Source organism: Buteo buteo, chromosome 27, assembly GCF_964188355.1.
Source record: "Buteo buteo chromosome 27, bButBut1.hap1.1, whole genome shotgun sequence".
In the NCBI taxonomy this organism is placed as follows: Eukaryota; Metazoa; Chordata; class Aves; order Accipitriformes; family Accipitridae; genus Buteo; species Buteo buteo.
In genome coordinates this window covers 4763657-4776973 of record NC_134197.1, presented here as the reverse complement: position 1 = coordinate 4776973, position 13317 = coordinate 4763657, and the positions used below count along the sequence as shown (strand labels likewise).

Sequence of the window (13317 nt, the reverse complement as noted above, 5' to 3'; positions counted from 1 at the left end):
AGTCCCGGGTAGAGTGGTCGTGCCTGCCACAATTTGCAAGACGCTTGGAGCTTTCCTGACCCTGACCCAGGCTTGCATAGAGGTTGTCTGTATTATTGCTGCTGGTGCTGGACTGGATCCGCTGTTGAAGAGAGACAGGCCTCCAGACGCTCTTATTGAATGCTCCATTCGGTTAAAATCAATGGAATCATCAGCCCACAGAGTCTGCCCAAAGGTCAGGAAGCAGTGATTTTTTTCCTGCGGCAGGTTTGGTCCTGAGCTCTTGTTTTAGTGTGAGGATTGCAAGCAAAAGCACTTCAGCAGGTAGGTTATGAAAGTGTTGTGACTGCTAGTATTAAACTGACAGGCTAATGTAACAAGTGCATAACGAGGTCTTCTAAAATAGAGACCTAAATTCTTTGCAGCACTTGTTTCTTGGACAACTCAAAAACGAGCTGGTGATGGACACGGCGCAGGCTGCCTGGTGTCCTGCAAGGCAAAATGCAGAAGAGCCTTGAAGAGCAACCCACCAGCGTGGAGGAGGTGGAGGATACAAGAAGGGAGTGCCAGACCACAGGCCAGGACCAGGTGGGGACAACCCCTTTTTCCCACCCCATTCCACCCCATGGTCCCAAATTTCTCCCCCTTCCCAGCCTGTCCCCATCCGTCTGTCGCACAGGGACACCTCTGTGGTTCCTCAGTCCCGCGTGTGCCAGCAGCAGTCATCTCCAGAGTCAAAGGACGCAACGGCAGAAGGACCTAGTCTTTACCCCTCTAATCACTCAGGCACACGTACGCTATCAGCTGGACGCACGACACACCATGGACTGAATTTGCAGAAACACTTTGAGCTTTCATTTTGAAGTCCAGTGATTCAATCCCCCACAGAGCTAAGGTAAGCGGCTGCGATGCTGCTTCGGTGAATTCAAGGCTTCAAGTCAAACAGCAGTCATTTAACCACGCTTTTAAAGTTCATATCATTTGAATGTCATATGTCAAACTGATGCTACTTCCAATGAAGGCCAATAGATGTTTATTCCCCTCGCAGCTGGCCGGCAGTCTGACATTCATTATTGAAGCCTTGCAACTGCCAGGGATTGAAGCTACCTGTAGGAGTGTGTCTATCAAAGCCTTCCACCTTTTAAGGGTTATTCCCTGTAATATCAGCTCATATATTTTAGTTCAGGCTCGTTTTACAGCTGCCATAGGTCTGCAGTTGTTTTTTCCTATGGCTGGGCAAGGTCAGGCATTGTTTTTTGCCCATTCCCTCCAAAATTATGTCATTACCTCATTTTTCATGGCTTCTCCTGGGTTCAGACTCGCTGTCACTGTGCACCAGCCCCTGAGATTTACGATATGAATGTTCCTCTGCTTGGTCTTATGGCTGTGGGCAGTGGCCAACCCACAGGACCACAATGCTGGTGGCCCAGCTACAGCATCTTGCTGCAGCTCCAACCCTCCTTGGAGCCAGCACTGCAAATTTTGTTTCTGAGGAGTAAGCTCATGCATGAAAAACCTGATATTTTGTAGCTTATCGGGCATTAAAATGTTCAACTGGCTGCAGAGGAGTTTACAAAAGGAAAAAAAAGACAACAGAGATGATCAGATTAGTTTGCATTTAGACATTGCCCTGAAAGTCACAGAGCAATTTACACCTGTACGAAGAGTCTGCAGAGTTATATTGAATCAGACCTGCAGCATTTTACAGCCACTTTGCATGAGCATAAATGATAACATAAGGTGCAAAGGAAACAGCCAGCCGGACAATTACAGAGCGTCTTCACACGCCTTATTAATCCTCATTACAGCCCTCTGTGCTGAGACTCGGCATCTTCCTTTCCCCGACAAGGGCCGGGGAGGCTGTGGAGCCAATTAAGCCACCTGCCAAACTTGCGGTGTCTGACTGCCGGTATCAACGTGTCCTTGGTCCCGGAGAGCTGGATGCTCCTTGCCAGTGCCTGAGATGCATCTTGCTAAATTATAGTGATGGAAATCTCAGCTGCCTCCTGTCCTGCCAGGCTTCTGAGCAACGTGTGATGTTACACTCAACTATATGTATGTCTTTTTGTCTATTTTTTTTCTTTTTTAAGTTTACCTCCAGAAGTAGGAGGAGTGATGTTCATCCGAAAGACCACGAGCCCAGTTCCTTGCCTGTGCTGATACGCCCATGAAACAAGTCGGGATGCTGCGTGTGCATGCAGGGTCACGAGCCTCAGGATGCAAAGAAATGGGCTAAAAAAGGATTATTCAGCCACTCTCGGAGCAAGAGGCTGGAAGCGCTGTCAGCATGTGCCTGTGCACTCAGGTTAATGACCCAATATACAGCTGCCGGCATCGCTCTGCATCTACAGTAACGTTTCACGAGCTGTGTGATTGTTTGCTGTAGCTCTCACGTTTATGCCTGATACTGAAACTCCTTAAAAGAGAGCAGCTACTCAGTGTTTCTCAGCACTCCCAGAGCTCTCATCCCGCTTCCCATTCGGAGCCTCCTGCTTAAAAGCTGGTAGACCTGAACTTTTCCCACTGAAGATGACAAGAAAGACCTGGCAAGTGTTGAGCTACGCAGGCAGGAGACAGCCTGAATAGTTAGACCAGTTGTACGCTGTTGGGAGACTGGCTGTCTAATATTCTTTCTGGGAATCTTATTAATGTTATCTTATTATTTCATAATAGATATAGCCCATGTGCTAGTGCTGGCAGGCTGTAATTGGGCCTTGCCAGGGAATTACTCATATTTTTCATTCTTGAAGGAAAGAAGAGCGTATTCGGTTATGCTAACGATCTCATTTTTGTGGATTCCATTCACTTGATATGTCTCGCTCGTGAAGTATTACAGCTAGAGCGAAGATTTCTCACGCAAAGTAAACGTCGGGGTGTCTCGAAGCAGCTGCTCTCCTCTCCAGACGCTGGAGGGATGCCTCCGCCGCGTTTGCCTCTCCTTCGGCAGCTGCAGACTCACCCAAAGGTGGTTTTTTTGCAGAATAGGTTTTGCTGACAGCGATGCACATCTTTCCCTCTCGGTGCCTCGGGGTGCTGTGGGAGACGTGGTGCTCTTTGAAACGGGGCAGGGGGGAGTGGAAAAATTCGTTATCTATTGCTGCTTTATAAATCCTTTCTGCCTATTTAGTAACCCTTGTTTGGGCCTTGGGCCTTTTGGGGTGGCTTGTAAAACACTACAAGAGGTAGAGTGTCTACCCAAGTTCTTAGCTGAGGGGTTTTTTAACTCTCCACAGGGTATAAACGATAGCTTCAGCCACGGAGAACCTTCCTCCCCATACTCACAATTACTCTCCTTTGTGTGCGTATCAAAGCACAAGCAACATATCCTCGTCAATAAAAGCCCTTTCTAATTCTTTTTTATCCTCCCCAGGGGAGTCCTTAGAGCCCTGTGGAACCTCGAGCAGCCCTTTAATTCCTCCCGCTTTGGTCCTCACCGCTGCTTGGGGCCTGTTGTTGTAGCAGCCGCACCGGCTGTGAAAAATGCTGCTCCTTAATCGAGCAGAGCGGTGGCTGCTGGATGACACAAAGCATTACCTGCCCACGGGGACCCAGCATGCTGGCTGTTTTCTGCAGCGTTATCAAAAATGTTTCCATGCATTTGTTTATAAAATGTCTTTATCCAGCCAGGAGAAATGTCCCTTGAAGTCAACTAACCAAATAAATAAATAACAGTCAAAGACAATACAGCGCAAAAAAGTTTCTAGAGGGAAATAAGTGATGGATTGAAAGAGATTTGAGGCTGTTGTGTCGTACAACTTGGTGCACGATGTGACAGGAGAGAGTCCTCACCGCGCTGCTTCCTGGTCTTCCATTTTAAATGAAATCCTAAAAATGCTGATTTAAAAGGGTTGGAGAAACAAAACAAAATAGCCTGATGCGCACTGTGGACATTTTTTAGACCTTCTGAACTTTTTTCATAATACATCTGCCGGTAGCTGTGTCAAAATAAAGCTCTTTGACCAAAGTGCAGGAGGGATGCTGGAGCTGCTGGAAATTTTTCAGTGTGTTCATGTAGAAATCTGAGCAAAGAGAGGAATGATTTCGCTTTTCACATATAATAATAGCAAACAACAGGAATCCTGACCTGGAATTCATCTTTGCTTTCCAAGAGCGTCCCTGAGCAGTCTGTGGAGACCAGAGGAAAATGTTGATTAATACCACCGTTAATGAAAATAAACACAGGCTAAAATTCCAGGCACCATGATTGCTTCTCAAAGCATCCAGGGATAGCAACAGATGCAATAAAGCAGAAATCCACTTTGGCTGCCAAGGGATAATGTTTCCTACTTCAGACCCAAGCCTGGGGGTGGGAGAACGTACCACCCGTAGCAGCAGCCCGTGACCTTGAAGCTCTCGTGTGTTTGAAAAGCCATCTCAGAAATGCAGCAGACCTGAATGCTCCCAAGGGCAGCTTCCCAGCCCCTGCAAAGGATCTAATATCATCTGCTGACCTGCATGGGACCTGGATTCTGTTCATGTTCATTGGCTTTTCCCATCTGCATATTTATCTCATTGATTTGACCAAAGGAATTACAGAATTGAAAGAAAATTAATAGTTCCCTACCCAGCCAGCGTTTTATTTTGATTCATTCCAGTCTTGTCACTTTGAGTGAACTAAATAATTAATCCTGTTACCGAAAATAATTAGGGCTAATATCACACAGATTACACTAGCCAGTACTAACAGTAATGTTGGTAAGAACATCTAAATAACCTAATATTTAATTGTAGTCTGGCTTGTATAGTGATGTACAGGTTTGGGGCTTTCTCTTGCTCCAAATTTTGGCCAGCTACACTGATGAAATGAGAACTTTTTATAGCTAGTGTTCAAATTATCAAACACTTGCCTAAAGCAATCCCATTGATCAAGTGTATCATTTGTAATACAAATGTTTTTATTAGGAGGCTTTGTTCAAGATAAATGAAGGATCAAATTAACTGGAGATTGGATTGAGTAGAAAATGCTGCAGCTGGATAATTTCAAGCACTGAGGCTGAACATTTCTTTCAAATGATGAGAAGTCATCAACTAAGTCTTAATATAAAACACGCACATGCAGAGGCATCTCTATTGATTCCTCTCATTGCTATGGCACGCTTTATACAAAACACATTCGGGTATTGTAGGATAGGCTACTGTCCTGGTCTCAGCTGGGATGGGGTTAATTTTCTTTCTAGTAGCTGGTATAGTGTTATGTTTTGGATTCAGTATGAGAAGAATGTTGATAACACACTGATGTTTTCAGTTGTTGCTAAGTCATGTTTACACTAAGTCAAGGGTTTTTCAGCTTCTCATGCCCAGCCAGCGAGAATGCTGGAGGGGCACAAGGAGTTGGGAGGGCACACAGCCAGGATAGCTGACCCAAACTGGCCAAAGGAATATTCCATACCACGCCCAGTATATAAACTGGGAGTTGGCCGGAGGGGGTGGATCGCTGCTCGGGAACTAACTGGGCATCAGTCGGCAAGTGGTAAGCAATTGCATTGTGCATCACTTGTTTTGTATGTTCCAATTCTTTTATTATTATTATTGTCATTTCATTATTATTATTATCATCATTATCATCATTGCTATTATTTTCTTCCTTTCTGCCCTGTTAAACTGTCTTTATCTCAACCCACGAGTTTTACTGGTTTTCAATTCTCTCCCCCGTCCCACTGGGTGGGGGGAGTGAGCATGTGGCTGTGTCGTGCTTAGTTGCTGGCTGGAGTGAAACCGCCACAGCTACAAACCCATCACCTCGCCACAACTAAAGCAGTCTGAGGTTTTATTCTGGCCAAAATTAGGTATACTATCAAAATACCAACATGCACCAAAACTCTCTTCCCCTTCCCTCATTTTTCATCCACATTCTGCTGCCTCTGTTACCACTCAGTGAAACTCCCTGTGCAGCTCTGCTCTTAACCCAAACATCTCCTTTGCATCCAGAATGGGGCAAACATTTTCCTCTTTTTAGGAAGGAAGACCACTAGAAGAGAGCCAGCGCAAATATTTAACTATTTAACTCTTTCAGCATTCCTGGTAGCACAGCAGGGTCTGGACATGATTGAGAGTTTATCCATGACCAGCCAGTGGAAAATGACCGTGTGAGTGGAATGTTGTTACTTTATATATAGATATAGAGATATATACACACACATTTTAGTATAGTTCAAATTAGGAAAGTTATTTGGGATTACATTTTTTTGGCTGTCATGTAGAGCTGTAGATATTAAGTAGTTGCTCTCTGAAATAACTCTCCCTTCTCTACACCCTGCTCCCAGAGCAACGTGTAAAGTGTTTGCTGATACAAGAATTACAGATGTTGGAAGAGCTGCTATAAAACCTCCCAAGATTTACATCTCCTCCGTGAGGTTTCTCTGCAGGCTGACTTCACAGGGAGAGGTTTTACAGGCGTTCAGGATCCTTTTGAATGTATCTCCAGAGGCCTTTGCAATAATCAGAGGAAATCCCGTGAAGCCCATCAGATAAAATACACAGAGTTAGGAAGGGAGCACGGAGGTCAGTTAGTCCCCATGGACAAACTATTTTGGGCTTATTCAGGGACACAAGGCCAAGTTTCCAGCTCATGCTGAGCGCTGGCTTCATGAAGAGCTCCAGATGCTTGCAGCCTCCCCCCAGCTCCAGTTTGGTCTGGCTTACAGCATGAAAATAAATGCAAATCTCCTAAAACTGCTGGGTTTCTTCTAAATTTGGGGTAGGGAGGAAAGTTCAGCTCTTATACCTGGATCTGACCACTCCTAACACCCGTCCCAGTGCTCCACTGCTGTGCCAGACTGGTGCTCAAGATGTGAAATACGCAGCACAGCTTTTAGGGAGAATTATTACTTTATTCATTACTTCAGTGAAAGAAGTAATGAGCCCAGGTGGAATTACAGGTGGTAATGAAAAAGAGAGACTTGTTTTGCTCAGATATCATTTCTGGCCACTTCAACTATATGTATATGTATGTACGTGTACATATTTATATGTATGCAAGTACCATTTGTGTGTAACATGTATATATGACAGCTATACAAAGGATTACATATATATAAGTTTGTCATGCTACATCCATATTTTGGAGCTGCAGGCTCCGGGTTGTGAGGGCTTGTATTTTGCTTTTATGCTGTGGCCAATAATAGCTTATTGCCCTCATCGTAAGGTTTAAAACCTGTAACCATTAAATCTGCTGAAGGAGGCTTAAACTTCACTTTGGAAAACTGCGCTGTGTTGGTGTGAGGTGTATTTTCTCCAGAAGAACTACAGCTATTGTAATAAAAACAAGCAAACAATCAAATTTATAGGTTATATTTAAAGAGATGGGGAGCGAGAGAAAATTAACCCCTTTACGCTGTAGCCAAGGCTTCAGCACAAGGACATCGCCACTGCCTGCCCAGGAAAGTGAGGGATGAAAGCGACGGCATGTGTTGATAATGGGTAGCTTGGTATGAGTCAAGCCATTTAATTTCTATAGGGAACCCAGTGACTGAAAGCAGCACTTATACTGGTTAATCCCTGTCCCTCTTTTCTGTCTCCTAATTTCTCGCCACTCGGTGCTCTTTCTTCCTTTCAGCTTTTTTCCACTGCATGTGTATGTCAATACACCTCATGCTACACGCACTGAATACAGGTAAAATCCTGCAGATTACATTATTGTCTTTCTTAGCCTGTATTACAGTTTATACCACTGTGTTTATCTCTGCTAATTCCAAAACAACTTCTATAGTTCATTTAATTACTATTTTAGCAGTTTACCACAAGAAAATCTAGATTTTTCATCAGACTTGTGGGGTTGGGTTTTTCTCAGGTGAGATTTTGCAGCATTGCATCCCTGTTCGGTTCCCAGGGCCGTTCTCAGAGGACAGGATCTGATGGGATATAAGCTCTCTCCTGCCTCTTTTCTCAGTCTGCTCCCAGGTACCAGCACAGATAAACTCAAAGGGGAGGTAAGTTCATGCCCCTCATAACTGTCCTCATTTCAGGAAAGGTGACCCATCTTGATTTCACCAGGAATTTTCTCTTTGGTTTGGTTTAGTAGGTAGTCTGATTTCAGGGGGAGAAAAGCATGCTCTACATTTAGAAATGACCCATGTTTGGCCACCCAAACAATACAACAGCTCTTCGACTCTTTTCTGTGTTGGGAAATCTCAGTTCAGTTCAATGTCCTGCCTCCGTCTCCAGCATCTCCTGGAAAAGCCATGGAAGTGAGTCATGGGATTGCTTCACCCACCACAAACTTTACTGATTGCTGCTGTTGCGAAAAGATATTTCCCCATCTGGGGCAGCAGCTGGGCTGCTGTGTGCGGTTGAAACTGCCTGTGAAAGCAGAGGATGTCTGGGAGACAGGCTGATACAACACAGTTTCAGGCAGGAATGCATCTGAGGATGGAGTTTGGCAGGGAAAGCTGAAAAGGGGAAAGTGTGCAGAAGTTATAGGAACAAAATCCTGATTTTTCTCATATTGTTTTCAAAAAGAGGATGATATTTCTGGGGGAAGTGCCAGGATTTTCAGTACCTGGTTTTCTTTTCTGAGTGTCAGACAGGCCTGCCCAACAGGCATAGTGGTGAGGTTTAATTGATCATTTTCGAGAAAAAGTGCTCCCAGTTGCCAAGGAGGCCCGACTGTATATGCTGGTTAAGAGCAGGCAGTACTCATCTGATCATCTATGTTCACATGCATTAATAAAAAAAAAAAAAAAAAAAAATAATAATAATAGGAGACCTAACAGAGGTTCTCCTTAGGGTAAAACAATAAAAAAATATATGGCTTGGTGCAAAATAGTTCTGACTTCTGCCTGAGGTTATGGACATGAACTCTATCTGATGAAAGAAACACAGTAAAACCATGGTCAACTGGTGACAAAGAGATGGCTGGGAGCAGGGAGAGCCTTTAGTTGGCCAAGAGATTGTAAACTCTTGAACAGAGGAGCAGTGTGTTGGCAGACTGAGGATCAGCCAGGTCGCATTGGAGGCCAATGGACTTCAGACTCAGTCCTTGCGGTCCTGAGAAGCATAATCTCCGTGCTGCTGAGGTTGATTTTACAGGCTCAAGGATTTCGTTATTCAGCATCCACTCCATCTGCTTTACTGAAAATGTGTGCAAAGAGTAAACATGACAAGGAATTTGTTTCCAAGAGACTGATATTTTGGGATGGATTAAGAAATAGAAGTACTCTCCTTTCCCTGGAGAGTGAGGCAGGCTAGCTCTGCTTCTTGGCTCTGGTCTCCTCCATGCTGGCCAGTACCATGGAGCAGAGCAGAAAATGGTATCACAACCATCACAGCCTTTGGGATTTATTTCTCTGCTTTTCCTACAGACCCCGTCAATCCAAACTCCAAAAGAAAACAAGTTCATCAAATGTCATTTCAAGAATATCCATCTGCATCCAGGCCACGTGCGTGTGAGAAATGACTTGTCGGGCAATACTACAGCTAGTGTTCGCCTGTTCCGATCCATCTCCTGTCAGCTTTCACACCCCTGTTGACAAACTGAATTTCACCTTGATTTCATCTTTCCAGATAATACAGATTAACTGGGAGCTGGGTCGTTTTTTTTGTTTGCTTTGAAAGCATGCAGAAAGAGAAATCCTACAGAAGAGATACAGATGTTGTCTGAGAGAATCCTGCCCTCCTAGTAAGCGATTCAGACCAACGGATTGCTGGAAACAGAGACACCAGGGGTACCAGCAACTTCTGTAAGACTTTGAGAGCAGTAAATGTAAATGCTTGTGTTATTATGCTGTTTTAATCCTGTTTTCACATCTCCCAACCAGCATCTCCTCCAGGGTTACAGTCTCCATCTTCTCGCGTTCAGCCTAGCACGGCTGGCTGAGATGCTTCTCGAAGTGACTCTAGGAAATCCCTGAGCATCTAATGTGGCCTCGTGTGCAAGCAAAGACAGGCAGCCCACAGCTCAGGCAGGCAAGAATGGAGCTGGTGGCTTCATATCGCAGAACAAACCCATCTGTATTACGCTGTACTCGGTATGTATTGCTGTATACACATTCACCGGTGAGGAGACATCATTCCCTCTCACTCTATCCAGAGAGAGAGACATAGAGAATGGAGGCTGTGATGAGATAAATGGTTATTATGAGGTATAGGCATTTTTAATTAGCTCCTGCAGACTGCACCACACTGCTAATGAGCTCTTGCCAAGTTTCCTGTGATTCCTCTTTACTTTTTGTAACTCTGTAATAGTAACGATATAATAATTTTCTATAATAACCATGATAAAACCCAGATAATCCCTCTGTAACTCCTGCATAAGCTTCGTGTAATTAAATCAGTTGGTGAAACGTTCTCGGTCTAAAGGATGAATGAATGCAGTGCAGCTCTGCTACCCGATGAAGAGGGCGATGCGGAGAGCATATTCCCCATATCCTCCTACCCCCAAAGCAGTATAAATCCAGTGCAAGACTGGACTAGGGTTTAAAAGGTAAACGGTTGTGTTTGGATTTCAAATTAGCCCATTGTTGCCAAAGCAGATGCCAAAATATTACCAAAGCAGTAAATTTGGTCCTGAGGGAAGAGCTCAGTTTGTGTTAGGTGGGTTGGTGAACAGGCAGCTGCTGGGCTCCCAAAGCAGAGAGTAGTTCCCAGATGGGGGGGGACATGTGAGAATGGAAGAGGGGAAGAGACATCACAGGAGTCCCGCTTTCATCTGTCCTTTGAAAGAAGGGAGAGTGTTTCTCAACAGTGCCTAGAAATGCAATTTAGATAAATAGCTGGCGGCTCCTATGAAGAGTTTATCCATCTTGTTATCTTTCACTGGTCTGCTCTGATTGATGTACCCCAGGTGGTGTCATACGTGCTTATTCTTTTCTTTCCTTTTCTTTTAGTTAGGAGACACGTTTTTCTATAATTACTTCTCTTACAAGAATTTCTCATGCAAAAGACTATGCACACATTGCAAAGGAAGAGTATCTCTGCACTTGAGTTAGGTGAACAATTGCAGATCTGCTGCCCTCCCTCCAGAAGCCTGGTGATGATGAAGCCTTTTGTCATGCTGCCTTTAGATGAGAACCTACCTTCTTACTTTCCCGACTCATGTTTAAGTCCGTAGAGTTTATTGTCAACCGTAAGAAACTTACCCCTGGGCAGAGAAAGGCAGCAGCCACCCACAGCGGTGCCGCAGACTGATTCCTGCAAGGATTTCTGAGCATAGCTGTTGGAGAGCGAAGCCATCGCGGACAGTCCTGCCACACATCCCCATCCCATGATTTCAGAGTCAACAAAGGTGGGTGATCAACGGAGGTGAGTGAGCTTCCGAAATCCTCATCACACAATTCCTGGGTAGCAATTAACGCTACAGTATGGCCCAGCTGATGCGGCAAACCTCAGCTCAAGGCGGTGCAGTGGAGGAAGGTGAACTTGTAAAACAAACCTCCTTTCACTCCCCGACAGCCCCACGTGCCCCCAGGCACCACGGTGCGCGTGTAGGTGGTTCAGGGTTATTTGCGGTGACACCGAGGACGAGGGGTGCTGGCTGCTGGCTCCTCCTCACGCTCTCCCGCGGCCAGCGACCTTCTGCTGAGTTTCGGATTAGCATATTGTACCCATTAGGAGCTGACAGTGATTGGGATGTTTTGTCTCTCCATCTTCTCCCACACCCCCACACGAGTCATTAAGCAACACTGCAACTCCTCTGCTTTGTGGCTGTGTCCCCCATCACCCGTAATGGCTTCATTCATCAGTCTGCCCTTTCTCTTGGCTGTGGTTTAGTGTGTACTGTGGTTTTTTTGGTCTGGGTGCCCTGCATGCGATGCATTGTGATCTCCGTGACCTGCTAGCACAGGGACCAGCAGCACAAGGCAGTCTTTCATGCCGCCTTCTTCCAGTTCTTCTTCTCTGCCGGCTGCTTCCACACCCAGACTTCCCTGGCTCTGCTGTGATCTCCTCACCTCTGAGCATCTTTCTTGTGCCTTTCCTTTAATAACTGACCACAAGAAGAACTTCAGAGCTTTTGGGGAGGGCGTTCACATTCACTCTGACTTAGGAAAGGATATTCACCTAGAACACAGTGAAATCCGTTGTGAAATGGATACGATACCCTGAGAACAAAAGTCCATTTCATTAAGAGAGAGGAAAATCCTAACCTCAACAGTAAACTCTGACAGCGTTTGGACGTGTGCTGGTTGGTAGAGCATCCAGATTTTACTGTTTCCAAATTGGGCTCTTAACTGAACCAGGTGCTGAACAAGTGCTTTCCACAGGTCACTGAGTCCAACTTTATTCTAAATAGCACTAGCCCCAGGCCAAATTAACTCCTGAAATAAATGGACTCATCTCTCACTTACAAAGCCACATGCCCTGGCATGGTGCATCTTCTGCGGTAGCCTGCAGCATCAGGAAACGCACAGCAGGCTGATTTCTTCTTCAGCTCTCCTGCGGGCAATGCAGCTACGCACTGGCCCTCGTACGGGTTACTACCTTTCTGCTCCAGTTATTGCCGCAGTTTATGAAAGCCTGCAGTGAAAATGTTGTGCTCACGTTAAGGGGAGGTGAAAGGACAGAGGAAGCCCAGCATGAAAATACTTGGACTCTTGGACAGTCTCCCTCCCTTTGACCATCTTGAATTTTCCTATTTCTCTCACATCCCGTGCCGTAGGAGCCACTGCCAAGCTGCTGCTCTGTTACGGTCTTTCCTACCCGCTATATATTAGATGGACCTGATTTTGTTCTTACATGCACTGATTCCACTGACTACTGAAGCTGATCTCTTCCCTGGCTAAATGCAAGCAGCAAGAGAAGCCTGGGTATGGATGATCACAGAATTTGATCATCAAAAGTCCGATCCAGTCACCTAAAAGCTGAAGTATTACTTTAATATTTTTTTTTCCTCTTGCTGCTAAGAGGAAAAAGGAAAAAATAACTTCAAAATTAACTAGTTACTTACTCCTTACCCTGACAAAGGGAGTGCTGGGGTTGCTCATTTTCTTGGTGCCCATTCTGAAGTACTAATGCCACATCCAGGCTGTCAGATCCAAACACACCGGGGAAAAAAGGGTGAAAAAGATAACAAAGATTTAGTGTTTAAGGCCTGAAATGGGCTTTTATGATCTTCTGCTTCCTACCCCTGCACCAAGCTTGGAGACACTCAAACCTCAACTAGACAGGTCCTAAATTGTCAGGCAGAGATTTCCCCCTGCTGAGGATGGAAGAGGGTCTCCTGCATCCTCCACGTGCCTGGGTGGGGGCAGGCAGAGTTTCAGAGCCTGGGGCAGAGCATGAACCTGCCCAGGCACTGACAGGTCTTAACGACCCTAACCAGCCTCACCTGGGTTCTCCACCCCCACCCATGGACCCAGAGCCCCTTTAAGCTCAGCCTGGCACCAACAGTCCTCTCCCTGAGCT

The 13317-nt window shown here is 45.4% G+C and overlaps 1 long non-coding RNA gene across 1 annotated transcript; it reads left to right on the top strand.

Moving 5' to 3' along the window:
• The first annotated feature begins 5411 nt into the window (after positions 1-5411).
• LOC142045310 (uncharacterized) lies at positions 5412-10250 on the top strand. The gene is made up of 3 exons (XR_012654560.1): positions 5412-5449; positions 7808-7907; positions 9279-10250. It is a non-coding gene; the product is annotated as an uncharacterized LOC142045310 (long non-coding RNA).
• Positions 10251-13317: the final 3067 nt, after the last annotated feature.